This window comes from Acomys russatus, chromosome 28 (assembly GCF_903995435.1).
Source record: "Acomys russatus chromosome 28, mAcoRus1.1, whole genome shotgun sequence".
Lineage (NCBI taxonomy): Eukaryota > Metazoa > Chordata > Mammalia > Rodentia > Muridae > Acomys > Acomys russatus.
The window spans coordinates 25,004,570-25,020,856 of NC_067164.1; the positions used below are offsets into that span (position 1 = coordinate 25,004,570).

A 16,287-nucleotide genomic window follows, 5' to 3' on the forward strand; every position below is an offset into this window, starting at 1 on the left:
ACCAGAGGTCCCTGTTTTAGTGGGTGGATGAGCAATGAGATCCAAGATCTGCTTGTCTCTGACCCTCAACAGCAGTCATGTGCAACCATGCCTGGGTTTTACAGGAGCATTAAAGCAAGTACTATACCCACCAAGCCATCGCTCCTGCCCTCTATGCAATATTAAAGGTAAGCTTCTCATGCTAGGTCATTTTGTCCAAAAATAGTTTTATACCAGTAACAAGCAAGCATTTCTTTTAGCATAAACATAGTCATTGTTAATCAAATATAATGATTTCCTTCGTATTATTTAATACATAATCTATATAGAAATTCCCCCAGTTATACAAATAAAGTGACTGTTTACTTAAGTTAAGAGGCAAACAGAATTCACAGATGGCACGCTGATAGGATGCACAGGAGACTCACACATTATTTGTTCTCATCGAGTCCAAATAGTCTTATTTCCATCCTTTTTAAATTTAGCACTGACTTATTTAAAAACACAGTGGGTCTCGAATCTCCAGACATACCAAATGATTATGTTGTCCAGTTGTTTCCAGGGAGCTGTGTTTAACTCAGTCCGTCTTAAGCTAGAGTTCGTTGAAAGCTTTTATTTATATTCCATTTTCACTTTTTGCCTGACAGATCATCGGTGTGATGTGATGTTTACCATACCACACCATGTCACATGTCCCCAGTGGCTCAAAGCACGGATTGACAATTTTCATCACTGGTCTCATATATATATGTTTATTTATTTTGTGTGTGTGTGAGTGACTGGGTTCTTCTCTGAAGCCCTGGCCGGCCTGGGACTCACTATGTAGATCAGTCTGGCCTCATTCTCACAGAGATTGTCTGCTTCCTGAGTGCAGGGACCACTTGTTCAGATTTAGTCATCTGGTTTTGCTGTTGGGACATTGTCCCGGATCGTTTTTGTTTTTGTTTTGTTGTTGTGTTATTTTGAGACCGAGTTTCTCTGTGTAGCCTTGGCTGTTCTGGAACTCACTCTGTACACCAGGCTGGCCTCAACTTCACAGAGATCTGCCTGCCTCTGCCTCCGGAGTGCTGGGATTAAGGTTTTAATCACCACCGGCCCTCTTCTAACTAAAGTTTCTTATTTAGTTTTTTTCTTGCTACTCCTTGTTTGTTCTATCATGGCTTTTGCATTTATCGTCTATAGTTTTTCTCTAATAACTGTCTTACAATGACTGCTATTATGCTTCAGTTTGAATGTCTGTGGACCTCTGCCTCCTAAATTCAATGCAACAGTGGTAAGAGATGAGACCTATAGAAGCCAATTGAGTCACAAGGACCATCCTGGGCAACTCAGCAAGTTTGAGGCTAGCCTGGGCCTACAGAACAAGACTCTGAATTAAATTATATGTATGATATGTATTATATTATATGTATTATGTATATTACCTTTGTGACATTAGTTTTGGTTATTGCTTTTAGGTCTTTTCAGTAAATTGTGAGAAAAAATATATTTAAAATTTTTATTTCTTTGTAATTTTTTTTGATACTTGGTTTTGTTACATCTTCAGGGCTGTTGTAATTGCTGTATAGCCCAGAGGGTGCTTGAAGTCTTGATTCTTCTGCGTCCATCCCCCAAGTGCTGGGATTACAAGCGTATGCACCACGTTTAGCATAAAACTTCACTTCTTATTATAGACAATTTCAAATGTGCAAAAATAGAGACCCACATAGTAAACTGCTCATGTGCTATCTCCCAGTTTCACAGAAAGAAATGTTTTTGCTCATCTTATTTTATCTTTTTTCTCTCACATTTTCTATGAAAAGTTCTTACAAATTCATGACAGGAAAGACACTAAAGAATAGAAACTGGAAATCTATAAACGAAGAACCACAAATGATAAAAAACCAGAGAGACATTCAAATTGCGTAGCAGTTTTTTTTTTTTTTAAGTTAAAAAATGATTTAAAAATAAGTCTTTCTGTTGAGTCAGTTATAGAAAAAATGGAACTTTCCTATAATACCACAGGGAGCATAAGTCAATGTGAGCTTTCTGGACACCATATGTACTAAATAATGTTCTCAGATGGAACACATAGGCTCTACAATGTCCTGATGTGAGTAGTAGGCATTTGATGCCCTCTCTCTGCTCTGTCCCTTTTTGGAAAGCTTGCACGGAGGCTCAGCTACATTACCAACCCAGTACTAGGAGGACGCATGCCAGTTCTGTAAAGATGAAACCTGTATCCCTACTCCTATACTGATATAGTTGAAAGCTTAGTCACAAGGACACACTTATCTCCCAAGAAGCCTGGGTGATGCAGATTAGTTGGGCAGCCTCCGTTTAGAAAGAAGGAAGGACATTTTAACTGGATGACTAGTAGTCTCTATCATCTCACACCTCAGATATTCTTTTTAAGAATTTCAATTATGAACTTTACCTGTCTCCAAAGGTACGCTGACAGGCATCACAGGTTTTTATATATCTGAAAAAACAAAAGTAAAAACCAAACCTGGGGTCTACGCAAGTGTCCCAAAGTATATATCACCTACATATACCATCATGGCACATCACCAAGGTTGTTCTTGATGTGATAGAGGCACGGGGGACAGTCTGGAGATGGAAGTGCCTACTGCATGCAGGACCCTGAACTTAATCCCCTGACAGGAAAGAAATGATACTGTGAATGTGAGATTGAACAAGAAGTTCAGTATCAACAGCAGCATATTGTGGCCCAGGACGCTCAGAAGTTCAAGGCCATCCTGTGTGCATAGTGAGCCGGTGGCCCGAGTAGGCTGTTCGGTACTTTGTTTCAAAAGAAGAAAAAGAGTCAGAGTTTGTTTGTTTCTGTTTTTGTTTTTTCGAGACAGGGTTTCTCTGTGTAACCTTGACTGTCCTGGACTCACTTTTGTAGACCAGGCTGGCCTTGCACTCACAGCGGTTTGCCTGCCTCTGCCTCCCAAGTGCTGGGATTAAAGGCGTGCGCCACCACCGCCTGAAGACTCGGTGTTATAGTAGAAATGTTTGGGATTCTGTAACTACTTAAGATTTAAATTACTGGATTCACTTAAAGGCAGACTGAGATAACCATTCTCCCATCAGTTGATTCTGCTGGAGTCATTGTAGCTTTCAGGTCAAGGATAATGTAAATTAAAATGTCTACCATAGTTTAAAGACACAGAAAGTATAGTTGTGTTGTGTTGAAATTGAGCACGTGCTCAAGGTCTGCTGAGCACCCAGCCTCCAGGCTTCCTATGGAAACCCTGTATTTGATCTAAGATTCTGTGACTTTTTCCTGTGCCTTGAAACTCACTGATTCTAAATAAAAGAATGTTATATGTTCTCTGAGAGATAACCCTGTGTATAAAATGGTGCATACAATATAATCCCACTTTAAAAAACACAGAGTGGTAAGATGATGGGGAGCCCGGTGCTGGCATATATTCCATGGACCGCTGTGACATACTGATGTCCTCTACTCTTTTTACTATGATGATAATTCTTTCTGTGCTGGGAGTTGAACTCAGAGTTTTGGACATGCCAGTCAGTGCTCAACCACTGAGTTACGTCCCCGGCCGTGTACACTCACTTTGAAAATTCTGCTTAAAAGTTACCATTTGAAAGTCTCTGGTTGCTGGGCATGGTGGTGCATGCCTGTAATCTCAGCATTCAGGGAGGCTGACGTAGGCGGAGCTCTGTGAGTTCGAGGCCCGCCTCGTCTACAGAGTGAGTCCAGGACAAACAAGACTCCCAGAGGAAAAAAAAAGAATGTCTCTGGTTAATATACCAAGCAGAATTTAGCTATGGCCTAACTGTCTAATGTTTCTCTGTCATTCTGTCTAGTCCTTTATTAAGGGCACCAGCATTACCCAGCAGCCACTGTCTTTCCTTGTGGTCTCCTTGGTTCTAGAGCTCAGTGTGGCCAGCAGTAGTCACTGATCACCACTGCTGTTCTCCTGAGGATGGAGGACCGCACCTGGTGCCTTGTGCTGGCTCACACTGCTTAGAGTGGCCCAAGTGAGAAGCTTCAAGACGATGGGGCCATGTCTTCGTTTTAGAACCTCTGTCCTCGTGACTTTTAACTACAGCTCCCATTGGACATCCTACCCTCCTGCTATGTCACTCATTGTAGCTGGCACTTTTAAGATAAGCACAGCTTGCCTTCCTCAGGTCCTGCACAGTGCTCTCTGGCTGTGCGTCAGACTCAGTTACTGAGCAGGAAAATCTATCTTTAAGGCTCTCTCCTGAGGGCAGTAAGCAAATTTCATGCTTTTTGTTAGACTTGCCTGAGTGGAGGCATTCATCAAAACAAAAACCAGACAAACAAACAAACAAACAAAATCACACAAAACAAAAACATGGTATGAGATGAAGGAAGGTACCTGACCTGTCAACCTCTGGCTTCCATGTGTGCTTCCGTGGGCGAGTGTACCCCACTCTCATATAGGTATATACATGAACCTGTGCGCATGCACACACACACACATAGATATATATAGAGAGATCAACATTATATTTGATTTGTTCCATTATTATTTTTAAAATGTCTGCTGTTTCTAGGTTTTGTAGGGAATGGAAAATTACCAAGATAATAAACTAATTTTTTTCTCCCAAAGGGTTTGCAATGTAGAGACAGAAATTGCTAAAATGTAAGAAATTAATACTTTTAGAGAAAATGGAAATAATACAAGTGATTAATATGTTAAAATTAATTTCTTTGTATAGTTTGCTAGATTATAATTTAATGTAAATATTGTTGTTATAAAGATGAAGGCAAATATTTTACTTTAATCTCTAGAAAAAAGTCACAACTCTTATATTTTTAAGATGAAGTATCTGACAGTTGGATTCAGTGCTAAAAGTTGAACGTTGATCCAGGTGTGCTGGAGCACATCTGTAATTTCAGAACTTGGGACATAGATTTGCTGCCAAGACCAGGATTTCAAGGATTTCAAGGTCGGGCAGATATAATGAGCTAGAGGCCAGTTTGGGATACATTAACTTGTGTCAAATGTCAAAAACAACGAGATTTTTTTTCTGTCCCAACCAAAAAAATTCTTCCCCTTCTTCTTCTTCTCTTCCTCCTCCTCCTTCTTCTGGCTTTTTGAGACAGAGTTTCTCTGTGTAATAGCCCTGGCTGTCCTAGAGCTCTCTTTGTAGACCAGGCTGGCCTCAAGCTCACAGTGATCTACCTGCTTCTGCCTACCAAGTGCTGGGATTACAGGTGTACTCTACCATGCCCAGCTCCCCCAAAATCCTTAACTTTTACATAAAACTAAAGCTCTAATTCAAAATGAGCTTTTGAAAACAAACTCAAGCTGGCCTTGAACCTCTGCCTTCAGTCTTCTTAGTGTTTGGATTACAGGCAGGAGCCACCATATCCAATTTGAAAACATTGACTTCTGTCTGGTTAGCTATTTTATTACTAGTTACTAGTAATTAATATTTATGACAAATATTGTACTTTAATTTTGATAGAAATTTGTTTTTTTTTTTTCAGTAGAAACTGTAGAAGTATGAAAATTATTCCTTGATACCATCTTTAGAAAATAAATTTATAAACCTACTAATGCCACAGGACAGGGTGATATCTCATGATAGCAGTGAGGCAGGAGATCTGTCTTCGTGAGCGACACCTCCCTGGTACTGTGGCGTGGTCAACTATAGCAAGTCAGCTCTTTTAAAACTTGGCTGTTCAAACGCCTCAAATTAGTGCAAAAGTCCAAGACTGGGTGGGGTTCATGCTTTCGTTAATTGAATTTGCCCCCATTTTTATAAAGAGGGAAGCCTTATATTTAAAGCTACTCTTTTTTTTTTTTAATATTTATTTATTTATTATGTATACAGTGCTATGCCTACATGTCAGAAGAGGGCATCAGATCACATTATGGATGGTTGTGAGCCACCATGTGGTTGCTGGGAATTGAACTCAGGACCTTTGGAAGAGCAGCCAGTGCTCTTAACCTCTGAGCCATCTCTCCAGCCCTTTAGAGCTACTCTTATTTTTATTCCCTATTTGCTGTTTTCTCTGTTCTTCCCTTACTTGCCTGTCAAGGGGGCTCACTATGGGTATCCATGAGGCGTTTGTTCCAGGACTCCAAAGAAGCCAAAATCTGACGATGTTCAAGTCCCTTAGATATAAAACAATTTAACGCTTGCGTCCGTCTTAGGCATATCCTTCCATTGTACTTTAAGTCATTTCTTTTGTTTTGTTTTGTTTTTAGTTTTTCAAGACAGGGTTTCTCTGTGTTGCTTTGGCCGTCCTGGACTCACTTTGTAGACCAGACTGGCCTCGAACTCACAGCGACCCCCCTGCCTCTGCCTCCCAGTGCTGGGATTAAAGGCGTGCGCCACCACGGCCGGCTTGTTTTGGTTTTTTGAGACAGGGTTTCTCTGTGTAGCCTTGACTGTCCTGGATTCTCTTTGTAGACCAGGCTGGCCTGGAACTCACAGCCACCTGCCTGCCTCTGCCTCCCAAGTGCTGGGATTAAAGGCATGCACCACTACCACCTGACTTTTTTTTTTTTTTTAAAGCCATTTCTAGATCACCTAAAACAGCTAATATAACAAAAGCCATGAGAATATTTATTATACTTTACTATTTAGGGAAAAATGACAGGAAGAAGTCTACATAGGCTTTGTATAGATGTCAATTTCTCTGCAAATATTTTCAGCCCTTGGTTGGTAGATACTGAGTTGGGAGAACCATGCCCTGACTGTGTCCTCTTTCTTCACTGAGGACCCACTCTGCTCTCTCTGGTTCCAGAGGGGAGGGTTGACTCTGGTTCTTTCCTTTAGTCCTCACCATTGTTACCAGAGTCCCACTGCTCTTCCTGTGACCTGTGACCCTGAGTTCTGGTCTTCCCAGTTCTCTGGATGCAGATTGGGCCAGCCAGGGTCCTGTTGCTTCCTGAGGACCTTCTTTTCGAAGGCCAGTGGACCTGTTCCCCTGTGCTGCACTTCGCTTGCTGCCGTCCTCTCCTGAAGGTGTTCTTTCCACAAAGGCTGTTTTCTTCCTGTATTTGCCTCAGCACAGGAATATTTTTACCTCTCCCAGCTTTCTTCTAGGAATTGATCTATTCTCAGCATGAAGAATTTAGATTTTCCTATTAACATAACCGACAGTACTAAGCCTGCTGCTATTGTCTGGGTGCTAAAGGAACAGGTTCCCAGAAGGCAAGGTAATCCATTATTTATGTAAGTGTTTAATAATGCTGGATCGAGTTAGAAACAAGACAGTGTGTTAAGCCTGTGACTGACAGGAGAGAGCATTATTTCCCCTGATAGTAAGAAGTGAATGTCAGTCCATCCCCCACCTCCTCCCAAAATAAAATATTAGCTTCATGCAACACATACAATGTATTTCCCAAGACAGGAATCTGGGAGTCAAAGCTCTGCTTTCTTGTCAGATCTCATTTTCCAGCATGTCCAGTTAATCCCACCTCACAGCTCCCTGCTTTCTTTCTTCCCCCCTCACCCCCATCGCCCCAGTGCAAGCTTGTATCCTCTAAGACCAGAGAGATAGACGCAAGGCTCTGGACCATCACACATCAGATATGCTGCATCTGACCCTCGCTTCCTTTCTGCTTCATTTGTGCTCATGGAAACGGAGTCCTCAGGCGTCCTCTAGGGAGTACGCAGACCCATCCTAAGGAGGATGGGGCTCCTTTAACATGTAACCTTAGCCTTGTGCTAATCCCTCCAACTCGTCAACTACACTTAATATTAGACTCCAGGAGCCCACATAACCTGGTTCTTCTTCTTCTTCTTCTTCTTCTTCTTCTTCTTCTTCTTCTTCTTCTTCTTCTTCTTCTTCTTCTTCTTCTTCTTCTTTTAATACTTTTATTTGTGTGATTGTCTGTGTGACTATGTCCCACATGTGTACAAGTATCTGTATAAGGTAGAGGACACTGTCCAATCCCCAGGAGCAGGAGTTACAGGCGGTTATGAGCAGCACAATGTGGGTGCTGGGACAGCAGGAAGAAGTCAAGCACTCAGCTACTGCTGTAGCCCTGTGAGACCACACATCTGCATCCCTCATTATCTTAAATATTTATAGCTGTCCTGTTCTCTAAGCTGTCTTATTTAAACATACTCCTTCACATCCATTTTTTTGTCATCTGATTTTACTCTCCTCAACCATAGATACACACAGACTTGTAATATACCATGAAATACGCTTATTTGTTTATTATCTATCTGTCTCTTTTGCCTGGAATGTACGCTCCATGGGAACATTGCTCATGCATGTTTGGAATTGAACGGATACTCAGATATTTTTATTGACAGGATGCTGAAGGAGATGATGTCTAAGCCTGAACCAAAGTGGAGAACAGCGGCAATGTGGATGGGGCCAACCTTTGACCTTAGACTGGGAGAAAACCCCTGGATTCCTGAGTTTGTTCACTTCCTGTAGTCTGGAGAAACTCTTGTTGCCATGCAGCAGCTGGAAACCCAGGCGGCTTTGACTGTCCTGCCTCAGGCTCCGGCTTCTACTATGATTTTCTAAGAGACCCAACAATTTATATTTTAAAATTGAAAAAGATAGTTTCTCCTGACCTTATAGTCATAGAAACAAGATTGTTTCAATTGCGATTTTCTTTCCAATTAGGATAACAGCATGGGAGTTAAATTTGTCCTTATACATGTCGATCTGGCTAATTTTTCTAGCTATGAAGCTTTGATTTTGAAATTTATCAGGGCAGAAAGAAATACTGAGACTATACAATTGTCATTGTAGTTGCTAGCTTCTCCTCGGAGATAGAATTAGCATTGAGATTGCAGTTTATTCTTATTTATACCTGTGCAAGGTGCTTTCTTTTTTTTTTTTTTTTTTTTTTTTTTTTTTTTTTTTTTTTTTTTTTTTTTTTGCCAACTGTAAAATTTTGGTGTTGGCGATTTGTCACAGCAGAAAGATAGACATCCGCACGCTATAACACCTCAGCTGTAGTGAGCTGAGCTCCAGCAGAAGCCATGGCTTCCACATGTTTGCAGCAGATGCTATACATGTCAATTGTACCTGTCTTATCACCTGTGCTGATGATCAGGTTATGGTGCGGAACACAAAGTTCATTCATGTGGGCACCCCGTAGTGTCAATGTAAAAAACACTTGGGCAAGATAGAGTTGGCAGGATGCAATGCTGTCCTTGTGGCATTTCCTCTTCAAGCATATCTATAGTCTACCTTACCCATCAGTATTTTACCCCTCAGCATGTAAGGCATGTAGCTAACATTTTGCATGTTTCCTCAACTCTTATTTATACCACTAATGGTCTAATCCATAAACTAGAAATGTAAAAATGGCCGAGCATAGTGGTGCGCACCTTTAATCCCAGTGCTTGGGAGGCAGAGGCAGGCGAATCGCTATGAGTTTGAAACCATCCCGGTCTATAAAGCGAGTCCAGGATAGCCAAGGCAACACAGAGAGACCCTATCTCAAAAAAAAAAAAAAAAAAAAAAAAAAAAAAGTAAAACTGTTGTTGAGAAACTGAATATCTGAAATTCACAATTTCCACTCTATGTTTTGTTGGTACTGGTTTTGTTTCCGAAACTGTGGGCCTCTGACTGTTTCTAAGTAAGTACTGTTAGTCTGTATGTTGTCTGGCACCTGTTAAGCCAAACACATCACTCTGTGCTCTGCTTCTGTTACAGTGACACATCAGTGCTATGATAGTTACTTCCCTCTGTGGATTTGATCAAAATAGTGCTTTTAGTTGGTTTTTATGTTCTATGTCTTTATTCTTTCACTGCTCTTCTCTTAAGGCAGACCAATGTATAAATTCTTACCTTAGCTCTTAAAGCCATACATCAGGGTGCAGCAGCAGATAAGAAAGGAAGGGCACCTGGATTCTAGTGAGTCGCATTATTGATAGTTGAGCTGCCACCATCACTATTCCTAAGGGTTAATCTCTCCATAGCTATTGAATCTTTTTGACTCTCCAACCCCTGGAGGCCAGGCAAGGTCTATCAGACGGGTGTTTTGTACTGCTAGAGTTTTGTACTGCCAAGAGAAAGAGCTTCCTAGCGGAGAGCTGGCTGTTTGTGAGTGATGGTTCTCACCGCATATACATCTAACAGACATTTACCAAGACCTCGTGAGAGACGCTAGGCAACTGTCTGCTTACTGCGGATGGAAGAAATAATGTCTTGGCTGTAGTAGCTAGTAAGCGAAGACAAATCTGTGGTAAATCTGGTAGCAATGCATGGCATAAAATATTGACAGTAACACAGAGAGTGACCAGAACTGTGTAAGCTTTATGAGCCAATGCCAGTGCAGTGGAGATTTCACAGGTGAAATGAAGGCTGCAGAAATCCAAGGAAGTACACTGTTGTGCTGGGTCATGGGAGTGAATGTATAAAATTTAGAAAATCAGTCTGGAAAGACAGGTAAAGGCTAGCTCATGAAGGCCAGCTGGCCAATAGCAAGGCATTTGTCTTTCATTCTAATTTTATTGGCAGCCACTAGAGAGTTTCATACTAAGAGAGAGAGAGAGAGAGAGAGAGAGAGAGAGAGAGAGAGAGAGAGAGAGAGAGAGAGAGAGAGAGAGAGAGAGAGAGAGAGAGAGGATCTAAGGAATTAAAAAAAAAAAAAAGATTTATTTATTATGTACACAGTATTTTGCCTGCTGTACACCAGAAGAGGGCACTAGATCTCATTATAGATGGTTGTGAGCCACCATGTGATTGCTGGCAATTGAACTTAGGACCTTTGAAAGAGTAAGCAGTGAGCGCTCTTAATCTCTGAGCCATCTCTCCAGCCCCGATCTAAGGAATTCTAAGAAGATAGCTCTGGCTTCATTGAGGAAAGCGGAAAGGGCAATGTGAGTACCTTGGAAACTCACTTTTCTGTGTCACCAGGTGAAAATAGAGTAGTGTGTGAAACATGGGGCTCATCACCTCTCATTGCAGAAGAGGAAATCCGGAACATTTGAGTCTGCTGGTACGTGTTACCTCTTGAGTGTATATCAGATTTATGCCAGCTTTGTACGCACGTGTACACATGCAGTAGGTGACAACTGCCTAGGGTTCTTATGAACAGGGTCCTCTTTGGTGCCTTCACTCATTCTTCTTGTCTCTTGTCTGCCTGTCCTTGGAGCTTCAGACTCTCTTGTGTTTCATTGACATACAAACCATCTCTCCCATTTCTCGTTTTAAGTCTGCTATCAAAGCTCTCTTGTGCAGAGTACATCTCACTCAGAATAAGAAAAAGATGAGGCATGAAATGCAACACTTAAAGTCAGACATCAAGGCCAAGGGTCGGTGGCACACGCCTTTAATCCCAGCATTCAAGGCCAACCTGGTCTACAGAGTGAGTTCCAGGACAACCATGGCGACACAGAGAAACCCTGTATCAAAGACCAAAGCCAACCAAAATAGTCCAATAACAAAGTCAAATGTGAACCATAACCAATAAAATGAAGAGCTGGGAGGATGTCTCCGTAACTAAGGTGTCCGCGGCATAGGCATAATGGCCATAAAGAGCTGGCACAGTGGCATGCACCTGTAATGCCAGTGCTGGGAGGGCTGAGGCAGGAAGATGCCAGGGTCTGGTGGACCAGCTAGTCTAGCAACTTTGGTGAGCTCCAGGTTCAGAGAGAGACCCTGCTCAAAAAGAAGGTAGAGAAGTAAATGGGGAAGTCCCAGACACTACAGAGGAACATTGTTGGCCGGCTTGCTCCCTGCCTTATTCGGCTACCTTTCTTCTACAGCCCAGGCTGTGGGCCACCCAATGTGGGCTTGGCCATCAGCAAGATGCCCAGCAGACATGCCCACAGACCAGCCTGTTGTAGACAATTTTTTCAATTGAGAGTCCCTCTTAGCAGGTATGTCAAGGTGACAACCAAGATTAACTATCACAAGAAAGGGAGAATCAAGCAGTGTTATTTTGAATATATTGATGACATGTAGCAGTTGACATCTATATAAATATTTCCAGTACCACTAAGGGCCCTACTTTATTTGGGGGAACAGATGGTGCCTGCTGAATTCACAGACATCCCACAACTACATTCATGCCTCTGATCCTCATGCTCACTGTTATGTGAAAAAGAGAAGCAATAACACCCATGGTTTGTATCATACAACATATCCCCATTGGCTACTGGTGCTAACTAAGAACACGGGATGTAATGTAATGGCAGCCAGTGCATCCATTGTTGGCTAATATGTCCTGCATGGCTTCACAAGAAATAGAAATTTGAGCCAATTACAATCTCACTCTTAATTATGCGAACTGAAAAATGATGGAATCAGAAGTTAATAGTGGCTCTGAGGCTCCGCAATATATTCAGAGGACGCTAGAGATCCAGTGGCAGCCACACATGAGGGATTTACTTCTGTGAAAGGCTGAGCCAATGAGTCGTGAAGATAAGTTATCAGCTGGAGGGAAGTTCTAGAATAAGCTAACTGGTGTGGGTGACCAGAGATGGCTGCAAAATCTTTGACACTTTTTCTTTTCTTTTTCTTTCTTTCTTTTTTTTTTTTAATGGTTTTTTGAGACAGGGTTTCTCTGTGTAGCCTTGACTGTCCTGGGCTAGCTTTGTAGATGAGGCCAGCCTCGAACTCACAGCTATCCACCTGCCTCTGCCTCCTGAGTGCTGGGATTAAAGGCGTGCGCCACCACTGCCTGGCCACTTTTTCTTTTTGTTCTTGAGACAGGGTCTCATTATGTAACTCTGGCTGTCCTGGAACTCACTTTGTAGACCAGACTGGTCTCAAACTCACAGAGATCCTCCTGCCTCTGCCTCTTGAGTGCTGGGATTAAAGGTGTGCGCCACCATGTCTGGTGTCAAGTTTCTTACCCTTTATGTTCTTTGGTTTGATTTGGTTGGTTTTTTGCTTTTTTCTTTGTTTGCTTGACGGTTACTGTTTTCACTACTCGATCAATAGAACACTGCGAGACTCTTACCATTTCAGGATCTGAAGAAACTGTCAGTTTTCAGCCCATGGATCTTTGCATATTGTTCTAAGAATCAAAGCACTATAGCATGCCATACGGAAGGCTCCTGGGGCTAGCCATCTGGAGAGCTGATGCTCTTGACAGACAGCCTGAGCCAACAGCAGCGCCAGCTTGATAGCCATGTGTGAGACATCCTGGAAATAGATCTTCAACCACAACCATAATATCTATCTTTGCCCAGATTGTGGGTTCATGAAGGAAATAATGACAGTTATTGATTTGATTTCACTTTTATTTTTATTATGGCAAACTATACATAAAACACCTTACAATGTTAACTTAGGCTCCCCCTCATCCCCAACTGGCTTAGCTCACTGTTTAGCCCAGACTAGTGAGGAACTCAACTTAAGTAGTATAGACTGAGTTTCTCTCTTGGACTTGTGCCAAGCCCTTGTTACGTGTGTGCACCATCACACCTGGATTTAAGCACTTCTCCACATCCAGCTCAGTGCTGTTCAAGTACATCACGTTGCCATGTAGTCATGGCCATTCATCTATCCCTACAACTCTATTCATCATACAAAATGAAGGTCTATATCCACTAAAGAGCTGCTTTCTCCATAGCACCTACCATTCTTGCTTTCTACCTATATGAATTTGATCAGTCTAGGGACCCCATATGTATAAGTAATACAGTTTCTTTTTAGTAATTAACTTATTTCACTTATATAAAATGTCTTCCTCTGTGTGGGGGTATGTGTCAGACTCTCCTTCTTTTTAAAGGTTAATTTGCACACACACACACACACACACACACACACGCTAGCTATATCATTTGATATTTTATATCTAGAAGAATAGAAAAAGTCCATTTTGTCCACATTCTTACTAATGCTTGTTAGTTTTATAGAAACAGGCCAAACAAACTTAAAGTAGTGTGTTATGGCGTCTTGTTTATCATCTTTCTAGGTAAGTGATACTGAGGATCTTTTTATGTACTGACTAGCCATTTTTTTTTTTTACAACACTCTCAAGACTGTAGATGCAACTGCAAATCTTTTCTCCCATTTAATGAGTTGACTCTTTATTCACTGAGTGTGTGTCCTTTGGTGCATAGCATTTAAATGTTGTCGTAGTCCAAACCACCTGTTTAAATTATTATTGCCCTGTATTTTAGTGTCATATTCAAGAATGATTACAAAATCTTGTTGGCATTTTAAAATCTTCTTTTGGATTTATTTAGTTAGTGTGTGTGTGTGTGTGTGTGTCTGTCTGTCTGTCTATCTAACTGAATATGTGTACCACATGCATGCAGAGGTCTGTAGAGGCCAGAAGAGGGAGCTGAGTCCCCTGGAATTAGAGTCGCAGCTGGTTGTGAGCTTTCTGAGGTGGGTACCGGGAATCAAACCTGGATCCTCTGCAAGAACAGTCAATGGTTTTAGCTACTGAGCCATCTCTCTAGCCCCTGTTAGCATTTTGTTTTAAAGCATCTGAGTTTTGGCTTGATTTTTCAAGTAGTAATAGATTATGCATAATGTGGGAGGAGTAGAATGAGTATAAAATACAATGTATGTGCCACGTAATAATATGCATGTAGGAAGATTGGGGAAAGGAATAATGCTTACAGGTACTGTTGGTTGGGTCAATGGTTTTAATTAATGGATATTTGCAATATTTCTGCCTTTAAAATTATCCATGTATACTCTTTTTTTTTTTTTTTTAAGATTTATTTATTATTATGTATACAGTGTTCTGCCTGCATGTACACCTGCAGGCCAGAAGAGGGCATCGGATCACATTATAGAAGGTTGTGAGCCACCATGTGGTTGCTGGGAATTGAACTCAGGACCTTTGGAAGAACAGGCGGCGCTCTTAACCACTGAGCCATCTCTCTAGCCCCCATGTATACTCTTAAAATCAGCCAGCGTGGATCTCTTCTCTTTACTACAAGAAGTGGCTGATACAGTCTGCTAGCTTCCTCAGAGTTTTGTCAGGTGAGGTGGAAAACCATAAGGCCCCATGTGCTTTTTGCTGATCTTAAAGGCTTCCTTATACGCGGCCTGAGAAGCTTCAACCACACTGTTTTCCTTCTCCCCAGAAGCCACTTCTGCCAGGGAGCGGTAGTAATCGCCCTTCATTTTCAGGTAGAACATCTTGCTCTCATGCTGAAAATCATTGCCGTTCTTGATTAGGGACCTGTCAAGCAGCGCCAAGACATCATTACAAACTGTCTCCTAACCCTAACCCTCTCAGTCTTCTCCTGGTGAGCCTTAACTTTCTCCAACTTCTTCTCATTTCCATGTGCTATGGGTTTCTGCTCACTCAATGCTGCTAATGATCTTCCAAGAATACTGCCTGGCACCAACTACATCCTTGTAAGTCACAGAGAGGCGATTCCGACCTTCCGTTCCATAGAGGCTCATTCAGCCCTGTCACCGCCTTCATGAAGGCGGTGGGTCTGGCTGCTCTCGTTCCGCCCCCCCCCCCCCCTGTGGCGCTTGCTCCTCGCCTGGTGCACCCGCCCTGCCCCGACCGCTCACTTGCTCGCTCCTTCTTCACTGTTTTTTTTTTTTAAATTACTCCAGTGCTCCTAATTGCCTCATTCCGAGAGACTAAAAAGGTAGGATCGCAGGCAAATAGGAGATAGCAGGTTATGTACTGGTAAGAAGCTGGGTAGAGAAGGGAATTGAGGCTCACAGTTAAAAGCAATGTTTCTATTAAGTCCCAGATGTAGGACAAGTACCAGAAAAAAAAAAAAGGCCTAATACAATTAGAGACAAAATTGAATTTCGTGGGTTTTTGTTTGTTTGTTTTTTGTTGTTGTTGTTGTTGTTTCTTTTGTTTTCTGTGAGACAGGGTTTTTCTGTGTAGCCTTGGCTGTCCTGGACTGGAACTCACTTTGTAGACTAGGCTGGCCTCACACTCACAGAGATCCAGCTGCCTCTGCCTCCCAAGTGCTGGGACTAAAAGTGGGCGCCACCACCGGCCAGCAAATTTTGTGCATTTTTAAGTGGCAAGGTGTCTAAAAATAAATGAGTTTGAGAACATATATTCTTAAAGTCTCTGAAACATCTGTCCTTGCAGAAGTAACTGATTTTCAATTCTGCTAGACGTTTTTCTCAACTGCACCTTTTGCTTTTGGAAAGTAAAAATAAAATCTTTAGGAGTGCCATCCCATTTTTTAACCAAACCAGTAAAATGCAAGCAATGCCCTTAGTGCAGGAGACAAAGGAAAGGGATAATGAACAAATAAACATAAGTTTTCTAGATCAAAACTTGGGGGAAGGTTTGGCAAAATGGAAATTTTTACTGGCTATTATAGTATCTTATTCTGCCACTCAAATTTGGAATTCTTCGGCAGCATATGTCACTGTGGTTATATCTCTGGGTTCCACGTGAGAAGGACTTTGCCTCCGGCTTGTCACTATCAGAG

General features: G+C 41.9%; 1 pseudogene; it reads right to left on the reverse strand.

Annotated features, from left to right (window-relative positions):
* Positions 1 to 14,833: 14,833 nt before the first annotated feature.
* Positions 14,834 to 15,299, reverse strand: LOC127210540 (14-3-3 protein eta-like; annotated as a pseudogene).
* Positions 15,300 to 16,287: the final 988 nt, after the last annotated feature.